We start from the raw sequence: 10552 nt of genomic DNA, 5'->3' as shown, positions 1-10552 counted from the left end.
GCCGTTATTACGGCCAGAGGGGGTTGTTCTGGGTGCTGATTTCTCAGGACATATGTACCCAAATTGCGTGAAAATGTAATCACATGTCAGTTCTAGTATAATATATTTGTCCAATGAATACCCGTTTATCATCTGCATTTCTTCTTGGTGTAGCAATTTTAATGGCCAGTAGTGTATTCTTAGTGGAAAGAAAGATTGTCGGTATACGTCTGTGTTGGCTCTAATCTCTCTGATTTTATCCTCATGGTCTCTTCGCGAGATATACGTAGAAGGAAGCAATATACTGCTTGACTCATCCGTGAAGTTATGTTCTCGCAACTTCAACAAAAGCCCGTAGCGAGCTACTGAGCGTCTCTCCTGCAGAGTCTTCCACTGGAGTTTATCTATCATCTCCGTAACGCTTTCGCGATTACTAAATGATCCTGTAACGAAGCGCGCTGCTCTCCGTTGGATCTTCTCCATCTCTATCTATCTTCTCTATCTATCTTCTTGGTGTAGCAATTTTAATGGCCAGTAGTGTATTATACAATCTTTTGACTACAAAACCCTTATTTTTCAATATAATCTCCGTTCAGTTCGACAGCCCTGCACCACCCACTCAGAGTACCAGATGGCTGTCGCCATAACTATCGGCTGAGGGCGCGGCTTCGTACTTTCTCTTCGGAGGAGAGTTGGCGTGGTGCCACTCCACGGATTGACGTTTCGATTCCGGTTTGAAGTGATGAACCCATGTTTCATCGGCTGTGGCGATGTTCGACAAAAAGTTGTCTCGATCAGCCTCGTAACGCGCAAGCAGTTCCACATAGGTGGTCCTTCGTTGCTGCTTATGATCTTCTGTTAGACGCCGAGGAACCCAGCGGGCGCACACACCAGTTGGTGATAGAGTGTCAGCACCACTAACAGAGACGTCGTGTTGAGTAGCGAGCTGTTTGTCAGCCGTCGATCACCCCTAATGAGAGTGTCCGCACGTTCCAACAGTGCAGGAGTCACAGCCGTGTGCGGCCGGCCGGCGCGTGGGAGAACTGACAGGTGTACGTGACCTTGATGCGATGGTGACAGACGCCTCGCCCAACGACTCACGTGCTTTCGATCACTGCCAGGTCTTCGTAGATATTCTGCAAGAGCCTACGAATCTGCGATGCTCTGATTTTCCGCCAAAAGGAAATCGGTGACGGCTTTCGGCCTGGGACGCACCTCCTTTACGGACACATTTTGAGGTCTACTATAGCGCCGCCACCTATCGGAACTTCATTAAACTATTGGCGCTGATGTGGGAATATTCTCCAAAATAAATTCTGCATTTTTTCAACCGAAATTGGCTGAAAAAGAAAAGTGGTACATTATCTATTGAAGGCACCTCGTATACTGACAGTGCGAGGCGTCATCTACCGAATATCGTATTTGATGCGAGGAATTTTAGATTTACAACGGAATGGAAATGTGTGGCTAGGGCCTCCCGGCGGGTAGACCGTTCGCCTGGTGCAAGTCTTTCGAGTTGACGCCACTTCGGTGACTTGTGTGTCTATGGGAATGAAATTATGAAGATAAGGACAACACAATACCCACTCGCTGAGCGGAGAAAATCTCCGACCCAGCCGGGAATCGAACCCGGGCCGTTAGGTATGACATTCGGTCGCGCTGACCACTCAGCTACCAGGGGCGGAGGAATTTATAACATAAAAAGTAATTAAAACGATAAATATGTAATGTTTGTTTCATTGACCTTTCAAATCAGCTAGTTTTTTCCGCACCATGTATAACAAAAAGCAAAATACAGTGAATAATTTTCAGTGTGCTACTGAAAAATTCGGATTCCGCAAGTCCCTAACAGCTCGCGAAGTTAGTTGTACGAATTGCTGTGAGTACAGACATTTCAGACGGCTACGGCGGTGCGTTCCAGTAAAATACGTGGCACTAATTTTCTGTCATCGACACGTGACGTAAGGTGTACAAGCTCTGTCCCAGCCATATATGTAGCTGATAGTGGGCAGCTGATAACCGCAGCGTCACGGTGAGGCGGGTTATCTGCTTGCTCTCTCTGGTACATAAAGGCGAGACCTGCGGCTCCAGCAGATACAGTATCTCATCGCTTCAGTGCACAAACTACAGTCGCAGTTAACAACGGTGAGTGTTGTGCTCCGTTGCGGGCAGGCGATGCTACAGGGGCGCTACCTGTGACACTAGGAAGCGACAGAGTATAACTGACATAATCGTCGCGTCCTCGTGTAACTGTCTACTGCTTCCTGTCTCTTATCTGGCGTTCCACAGAACTTTCTTTTCATACAGGTCATCGAGTGCCCTTTATGAATTCTAACGCCCAAGTGTCTTCTACGCGAACACATATCTTAAAACATGCTTGAAATCACTAAAGCATGACACAGAATGCTACCTTAGTTTTAAATCGCCGAACACGATTTCCTCTTTCCATTCCGTTAAATGCCGGCCGCTGTGGCCGAGCGGTTCTAGGCGCTTCAGTCCGGAACCGCGCCTCTGCTACAGTCGCAGGTTCGAATCCTGTCTCGGGCATGGATGTGTGTGATGTCCTTAGGTTAGTTAACTTTAAGTAGTTCTAAGTTCTAGGTGACTGATGACCTCAGATGTTAAGTCCCATAGTGCTTAGAGCCATTTGAACCTTCCGTTAAATGCATTATGAAAATGTCAGATTACGATAACAAAGTCAACTATTTTTAAATATGTTGTTAAGTCTAACGACTTTCACACATCACAGCAATCTTAATTTTCTGGTTAAATGTAACAAATTATTTGTATCATAAAATGTAATACTTTCCTTTAGAAACACTGTGTATGTCATAATTTTATGTATTGTTTATCAGTAATGACTGTTTTAGTCGCACTTAAGATGCGACATTCAGCTGTTACCTGACAGCAGCCTAAGAACCCGAAAGCCGATTCCTGATCAAACAAATAATTTGCAGAACGTTATGAAGGTGTTTGGCATTTAGTCGCTTCATCCACTCCACCGTCGACTTTTTTTAAGACTCGAACTCCGTTTCACGCGTCTCATTGTCCGCGTCGTATCTACTGAATTATCTGTTCTAAAATGATATAATTTTGCAGGTAAATTCATTGGTGTATGTGGATATTGTCTACAAAATATGTTGCGGTTTGAAGTAGTGGTAGAGAAGTAATAAATCAAATCGTCGTGCCTGATACTGAGGTTTTGCTGCATGAACAGCGAAAATTTAAGAAGCAAGAAATACTTTTCATTTCGTTATTTTGTGTGGAATGTCAGTCGCAGAGTTTCGAAATTGTATGTAAAGTTTGTTGGAAGTCGCTAAAGCCCCCATTCCCAAATGGTAAGTGAGTGACGTCTGGGTGATTTGCGCGCTGTGAGTTACGCTCCCTGAAGACATACACAGTTTCTAACTGTAATCCTGGACTTCTTCAGTTATAGTTTTAACTTAAGTAAAGTAAAGCCGTAAAGCTGCATGTCCTCGGGAAAAATTACGGCTGTAGTTTCCCCTTGCTTTTAGCCGTTCGCAGTACCAGCACAGCAAGGCCATTTTGGTTAATGTTACAAGGCCAGATCAGTCAATCATCCAGACTGTTGTCCCTGCAACTACTGAAAAGGCTGCTGCCCCTCTTCAGGAACCACATGTTTGTCTGGCCTCTCAACAGATACCCCTCCGTTGTGGTTGCACCTACGGTACGGCCATCTGTATCGCTGAGACACGCAAGCCTCCCCACCAACGGCAAGGTCCATGGTTCATGGGGCAACTAATGAGGAGGTATTGAATAGGATTGGGGAGAAGAGAAGTTTGTGGCACAACTTGACTAGAAGAAGGGATCGGTTGGTAGGACATGTTTTGAGGCATCAAGGGATCACAAATTTAGCATTGGAGGGCAGCGTGGAGGGTAAAAATCGTAGAGGGAGACCAAGAGATCAATACACTAAGCAGATTCAGAAGTATGTAGGTTGCAGTAGGTACTGGGAGATGAAGAAGCTTGCACAGGATAGAGTAGCATGGAGAGCTGCATCAAACCAGTCTCAGGACTGAAGACCACAACAACAGTTTTAACTTTAATCAGTATATTGCGAAATCATTTAAAATCCTTAAATCCGGTCAATAATAATATGAAATACTGAAAATCAAGTCTTTGTTGCCCCTGGAAGCTATTAGTTAGGTAACCTGTAACTCAGACAGTACACAATCGTAGCCATTTAGTAATACAGATGTTACCAGTAAACCTCCGATTCTTTGCGGAGTCGAATCGAATGTATAAAACACCTTCAAACGCATGATTAGATGTGAGTTAATGTGTTAAAAACACACTGAGATGACAAGTCACACAATATCACCTAATATCGTGTCGAACCTTCTTTTCCCTGGCATAGTGGCACGTCATTTTATAGAGATAAGGCCCCTCCACGCCCGCACCAACATGGTGACCAAACCGAAAGTTCTATTGTCACCTCCATCAACATGTTAGTTGTCTAATCAGTGGATCACAGGATGCTGGGCTGTGATGTTATCCGTGCGTCTGGGTGAGTCTACGCATCAACACGGTCCATCAGGTGATAGATAGTGGATGAAACGCGAATGAGGGTAGCGATTTGAAGAGCAGAGGGGAAAAAAGTGCCAAGGCTCGTGCCGTGGGAAAAAAAACCTCTGCGACCGTGGGATTGGTAGTAAGAGCAGTAGTGGCTTACTAGCTGCGATAGTTCATGCAAGGTTGGGTTTGTTAGTATGGTTATCATGCATCATTACCCTGGTAGGTGGTGGCCATGTATCCGAGTTTGCTGCAGCCGCTGCATTCCTGGAACAGTCAGGATCGTTATATAGTAGTGGAAGATCGGCCATAGATCATCTCACTGTGTGGGGGGTGTGTGGAGCTTGTCTGTATGTAGTGCACGTTGTGGCTTCCCTGCGTGGTGCCAGTTATTCGGCAAGTGTGTTCCAGCTGGATATCCAGTAATGGTGGCTGATTAACAGGGGCTCACCTGTACCGTTCTGTTTGCATGTACTTGGCCATAGATGTTAGGTCCTGACAAGTATGTTTTTTGGTCTTTTATGTTTCCATCTATGGTTGTGGTCGTAGTTACCCAGATTCAAAATAAACGGGTTCTGCGAATGTCTGGAGTTTCTGTATAGTCTGGTGGTGAGATTGTGGATTACCTCCGTGAGAGTCTCAAGTGGGTATTCCCGATGAAGGTCAGCGATGCGTGTGTATCGTGGAGCATTGCTTATGATTTTAGTACTTTGTTTTGTGTTATCTGCAGACGGCGCAGGCGTGTGGGTGCAGCGTATCCCCAGACAGGGGCTGCGTACGTCATCAGGGGTCGAATAAGTGTCATGTACATGGACCTCGACACCCTTCTGTTCAGTGTGCTACGCCTGTTGAGCATAAGGCACGTCGTTGGTAGTGCCCTGAAGAAATACTGAGCCATGCTGCCTCTATAGCCGTCCGTAATGACGGAAGTTTTACCGATGGAGGACTTTGTGTACGAACGTACCTCTCGATTATATCCTATAAACGATGAGATTCGTGTCGGGCAATCTGGGTTGCCAAATCACTCACTCGAACTGTCCAGAATGATCCTCAAACAAATCGCGAACGATTGTGGCCCAGTGACAAAGCGCATTGTTATCCATAAAGGTTCCAACTTTGTTTCGGAAAATGACGTCTATCAATGGCTGCAAATAGTCTCCAAGTAGCCGATCATCCAGAGGACCCAGTCTGTTCCATGTACGAGGTGCGGCTAGAAAAAAACCGGACTGATGCTGGAAAAAACATTTATTTACAATTATTTACAATTTCATGTTATCTCCTTCAATGTACTCTCCTCCTCGGTCTGTACACCGCTCCATACGAATTTTCCACTGTTCATAGCAATGCTGCAGATCATTTTCGGTAAGTCCATACATTACTTCCGTCGCTTTTTCTTTTACTGCTTCAACAGTCTCAAATCTAGTTCCTTTCAAAGCTGACTTGACTTTAGGGAAAAGAAAAAAGTCACAGGGGGCCAAATCAGGTGAGTAGGGTGGATGATCTAAGATGGGTATGTTGTGTTTTGCCAAAAACGTCTTCACTGACAACGCACTGTGAGCTGGGGCATTGTCTTGGTGAAGGATCCATGACTTTTTTCTCCACAAATCGTTCCGTTTTCTCCGTACTCGCTCACGTAGGGTAGCCAGGACGCTAATGTAGTAATGCTGATTCACTGTTTGTCCCTCTGGTACCCAATCAATGTGCACAATCCCTTTGATGTCAAAAAAAAAAAAAACAATCATCATCGCCTTGAATTTCGATTTTGACATTCGTGCTTTTTTTGTCGTGGTGAACCAGGAGTTTTCCAATGCATCTATTGGCGTTTAGTTTCGGGATCGTAAGTAAAAAACCACGATTCATCGCAAGTAATAACATTTTGTAAGAAGGTGGGATCACTTTCAATGTTTTCCAGGATGTCAGAACAAATCATTCTTCGGCGTTCCTTCTATTCAATTGTGAGACACTTTGGAACCATTTTTGAACACACTTTGTTCATGTTGAAACTTTCACGAAGAATCTGCCTAACACTTTCCTTGTCAACTCCTGTTAACTCAGACACTGCTCTGATTGTTAAACGGCGATCTTGTCGAACAAGTTTACCGATTTTTTCAATGTTTGCATCAGTTTTTGCTGACAATGGTCTGCCAGTGCGAGTGTCATCACTGGTGTCTTCGCGGCCATCTTTAAATCGTTTAAACCACTCAAACACTTGTGTTCGCGATAAACAATCATCGCCGTACACTTGTTGTAACATTACAAACGATTCACTTGCAGATTTTCCTAGTTTGAAACAAAATTTGATGTTAACACGCTGTTCTTTCTGTACACTCAACATTTTCCGACGCACAAACAAAACGTCAACTACTTAAAACAGACGCCACGGGCAGACTGAGTGCAGGAGGCAGATGAAACTCGAGCAGTAGGCGGAGCGAGAGTCCCGTGACAGGCCACGCGACTTTCAGCCTTATTGCATTCGTTTTATTGTTTCATCAGTACTAGTCCGGTTTTTTTCTAGCCACATCTTGTACATACAGCTCACATCATTATGGAGCCACGATCAGCTTGCACAGTGCCTTGTTGACAACTTAGGCCTGTGGTTTCGTGGGGTCTGCACCACAGTCGAACCCTGTCATCAGCTCTTACCAACTGAAATCGGCACTCACCTGCCCACGTCAAGGTTTTTCAATCGTCCGGGGTCCACCCGTATGCGGTCACGAGCCCAGGAGAGGCGCTGCAGGTGATGTCGTGCTGTTGGCAAACGCACGCACTTCGGTCGTCTGCTGTCACAGCCCATTAGCGCCAAATTTCGCTACACTGCCATAACGGAGACGTACGTCGCACTTCCTCACATTGATTTCTGTGATTATTTCATTCGTTGTTGCTTGTCTGTTAGCACTGACATTTCTACACTAACGTTGCTGGCGTCGGTCGTTAAGTGAATGTCGCTGGCCACCGCGTTGTCCCCGGTGAGAAGTAATGACAGAAATTTGGTGTTCTCGGCAGACTCTTGGCTCTGTGGGTCTCGGAATGTTGAATTCCCAGCGATTTCCGAAATGGAATCTCCCATGCTACTACCGTTGTTGCATTCAAACTTGCTGATACTCGTCGAGTGGCCACAATCACGTCGGGAAGCTTTACACATGACTCACCTGAGTGCAACTGATGCCTCCGCCATTACACTGCCGTTTTATACCTTGCGGACGCGATGTGCCCATCTGTGTATTAGCATGTCACCTCAGTGTATGATGTGAACCGTATAAGCGAGAAAATTTTTATAAAAGGTTTGGTATTATTTTTAGAGTTTGTTGGAAGTCCCTAACTGCTCTCGATATGAAACTGGATGAATACAGGCTGAGTAATCTGCACTCCATTTTGAGCAAAAGCAAGTTCCTCGTGCATCTCAATGTTTCTCACAGCATATGTCATGAACCATGTGTCGTACAGTGATATAAATTACCAGGTATGTTCAGTGATATACAGGGTGAATATAATTAAAGTTTGTTTCAAAACGATGTAAAAACGAACGTCAAATTTGAAAGGAATACTATCGAAAAAGGGGGAAACGTTATAGAACAAAAAACTTAACTAAAATTTTATCAGTAGACCGCACTATAAACGGCAGACTACGCAAAATAAGACGTGGGGGTACAAGATTTTTTCCTCACTTCGCGTCTGAGACGCACGGCATGACTGTGTCGTGCGCCGCTGGTAAAGCTCTTTCACAACCATGGTGACGGTGCGCCAGTAACTCTACAGACGTTACGGACACTCAAGGGTAAGAAAAACGGCGTTGTTCCGATGTCTGCCAAGGATCTGGAGGAAATGACCGGACGTCAGTATAAAACATGGCCACAGCACCGCAGGAGGGGTCAAGTGGTGGTTTGCAAACAGAGAACTTCAAATGGTTCAAATGGCTCTGAGCACTATGGGACTTAACTTCTCAATTAGGCTTGGAGGCCTATTACGATAGAGACATTATTTGTTATCGTACATGTTCTATTGGAGTTCAGGGCGATAGGAATTATGGTACAGCAATTGTTGTTACTGATAAACCTTTTTCATTATATACAAGGAACAGGAGACTTGTTAATGCTAATGAAAGAATTAATATTTGGGTTAAGATTGATGGTGCACTGACTGATTATATTAAAGTTCAAGGAGATGTTACTGTATACTATCATCCTTAATAAAGAGACCATCCTTATCTATCCCGTGAGATTTTTTTTTAAAATTAAAAACATTAATCAGCTACTGAAGCATCTTTCTCTATTGTGGGTTGCAGGGGTTACGACCTCTGGGGAGGTGGGTGGGTATTCTACATGGCTGTGTGCGCCGCCATATTGGCGGTTGACCTTGAACGAGCTTCGCTTGGCAGCCGCAGCGCCGCGGCGGATCGCGCTCTAGTTTTAACAGAGCGCGATCCGCTGGAAAATTCAGCTTCCGGTCCGCCATTATCAGCGCGCTTCTTCCTGCCGCGCCCAGTTCTATCAGTGTGAACTTCTGCAGTACAGGCTGCTGCACGCTCATTTGACTCGAGGCAGCTGCACTGAGCACACAGCCATGCTTAAACCTAATTAACCTAAGGACATCACACACATCCATGCCCGAGTCAGGATTCGAACCTGCGACCGTAGCGGTCGCGCGGTTCCAGACTGTAGCGCCTAGAACCGCTTGGCCATTCATTAATTTTTAATTTTTTTAATTTTTGTATTTTTATTTTTTGTTTCCGTAACGTTTCCTCTTTCTTGGATAATATTACGTTCAAATTTGACATCACTGAGCAAATGCTTTTTTTTTTTTTTTACAGCATTTTGAAACTAGAATTTTAATTGTGATCACACTGTGCGTAGATATTGGCTGCAAGACTGTTCCGAATATAGTTAGTAACAGAAGTAATAAATTAAAACGTTACGCCTGGTGTTAAAGCTCTAGTGCGCCCTATTTTAAGGAGAAGCTAGTTTTTCGCGCAACTAAATATCTATGACGTCATCCCCTAAACTAAGTGTTGCACATTGACATAATTTTGCAGGTGCCTTCAGTAGTATATGTGGACACATTCTGCAAACTACGAGGTACGTTTCAGTAAGTAATGCAACATTCACTTTGATTTTATTCAGGATTCCAATACACCAAATTATTCCCCACTCTTTTGGCTACAAAACCCTATCTTCCAACATAATCTTTGTTCAATGCGCTGTATGGTCGAGAGAGACCAGGCTACAGATGGCCACGTGGCAATACCGAGAGGGAAGACGACCGTGTTCAGCTTGTGTCTCTGGCACATCGTAATGCACCTGCAGCAGCAATCTGAGAAGCAGTTGGCACCATAGTGACATATTATGGAACTGTTAGAAATCGATTACTTCAAGGACAACTCCGAGCCGGACGGCCTGTAGCGCGCATCCACTGACCCCGAGCCATTTGAGGCTTCAGCGGTGTCAAGCGAGAAGTCATTAGGGGGCAGGGTGGAGGTCTGTTGTTTTTTTCTGATGAACGCCGGTTCTGCCTCGGTGCCAGTGATGGCCGCGTATTGGATAGGAGGAGGACAGTTGAGAGCCTGCAACCAAGCTGTCTCAGTGCTAAATACACTATGTGATCAAAAGTATCTGGACAGCTGGCTGAACTTACAAGTTCGTGGCGCCCTCCATCGGTAATGCTGGAATTCAGTATAGTGTCGGCCCAACTTAGCCTTAACGATAGCTTCCACTCTGGCAGACATATGTTCAATAAGGTCCTGGAATGTTTCTTGGGGAATGGCAGCCCATTCTTCACAAAGTGCTGCACTGAGGAGAGGTATCGATGTCAATCGGTGACGCCTGGCACGAAGTCGGCTTTCCAAAACATCCCAAAGGTGTTCTGTAGGATTCAGGTCAGGTCTCTGTGCAGGCCAGTTCATTACAGGGATGTTATTGTCGTGTAACCACTCCGCCACAGGCCGTGCATTATGAACAGGTGCTCAATTGTCTTGAAAGATGAAATCGCCATCGCTGAATTGCTTTTCATCAGTAGTAAGCAAGAGAGTCCTTAAATCGTCAATGTA

The 10552-nt window shown here is 45.0% G+C and overlaps 1 protein-coding gene across 1 annotated transcript in view; it reads left to right on the top strand.

Moving 5' to 3' along the window:
* Positions 1-2086: 2086 nt before the first annotated feature.
* LOC126203024 (cytochrome P450 6k1-like) overlaps positions 2087-10552 on the top strand; it is a 124027-nt gene continuing 115561 nt past the window's right edge. The window contains exon 1 of the mRNA XM_049937263.1: positions 2087-2124. The gene's annotated coding sequence lies outside the window, so the exon portion shown is untranslated. The remainder of the gene's footprint in view (positions 2125-10552) is intronic.

This window comes from Schistocerca nitens, chromosome 9 (genome assembly GCF_023898315.1).
Source record: "Schistocerca nitens isolate TAMUIC-IGC-003100 chromosome 9, iqSchNite1.1, whole genome shotgun sequence".
NCBI classification, from domain to species: domain Eukaryota; kingdom Metazoa; phylum Arthropoda; class Insecta; order Orthoptera; family Acrididae; genus Schistocerca; species Schistocerca nitens.
This window is presented reverse-complemented; position numbering and strand designations above follow the sequence as displayed.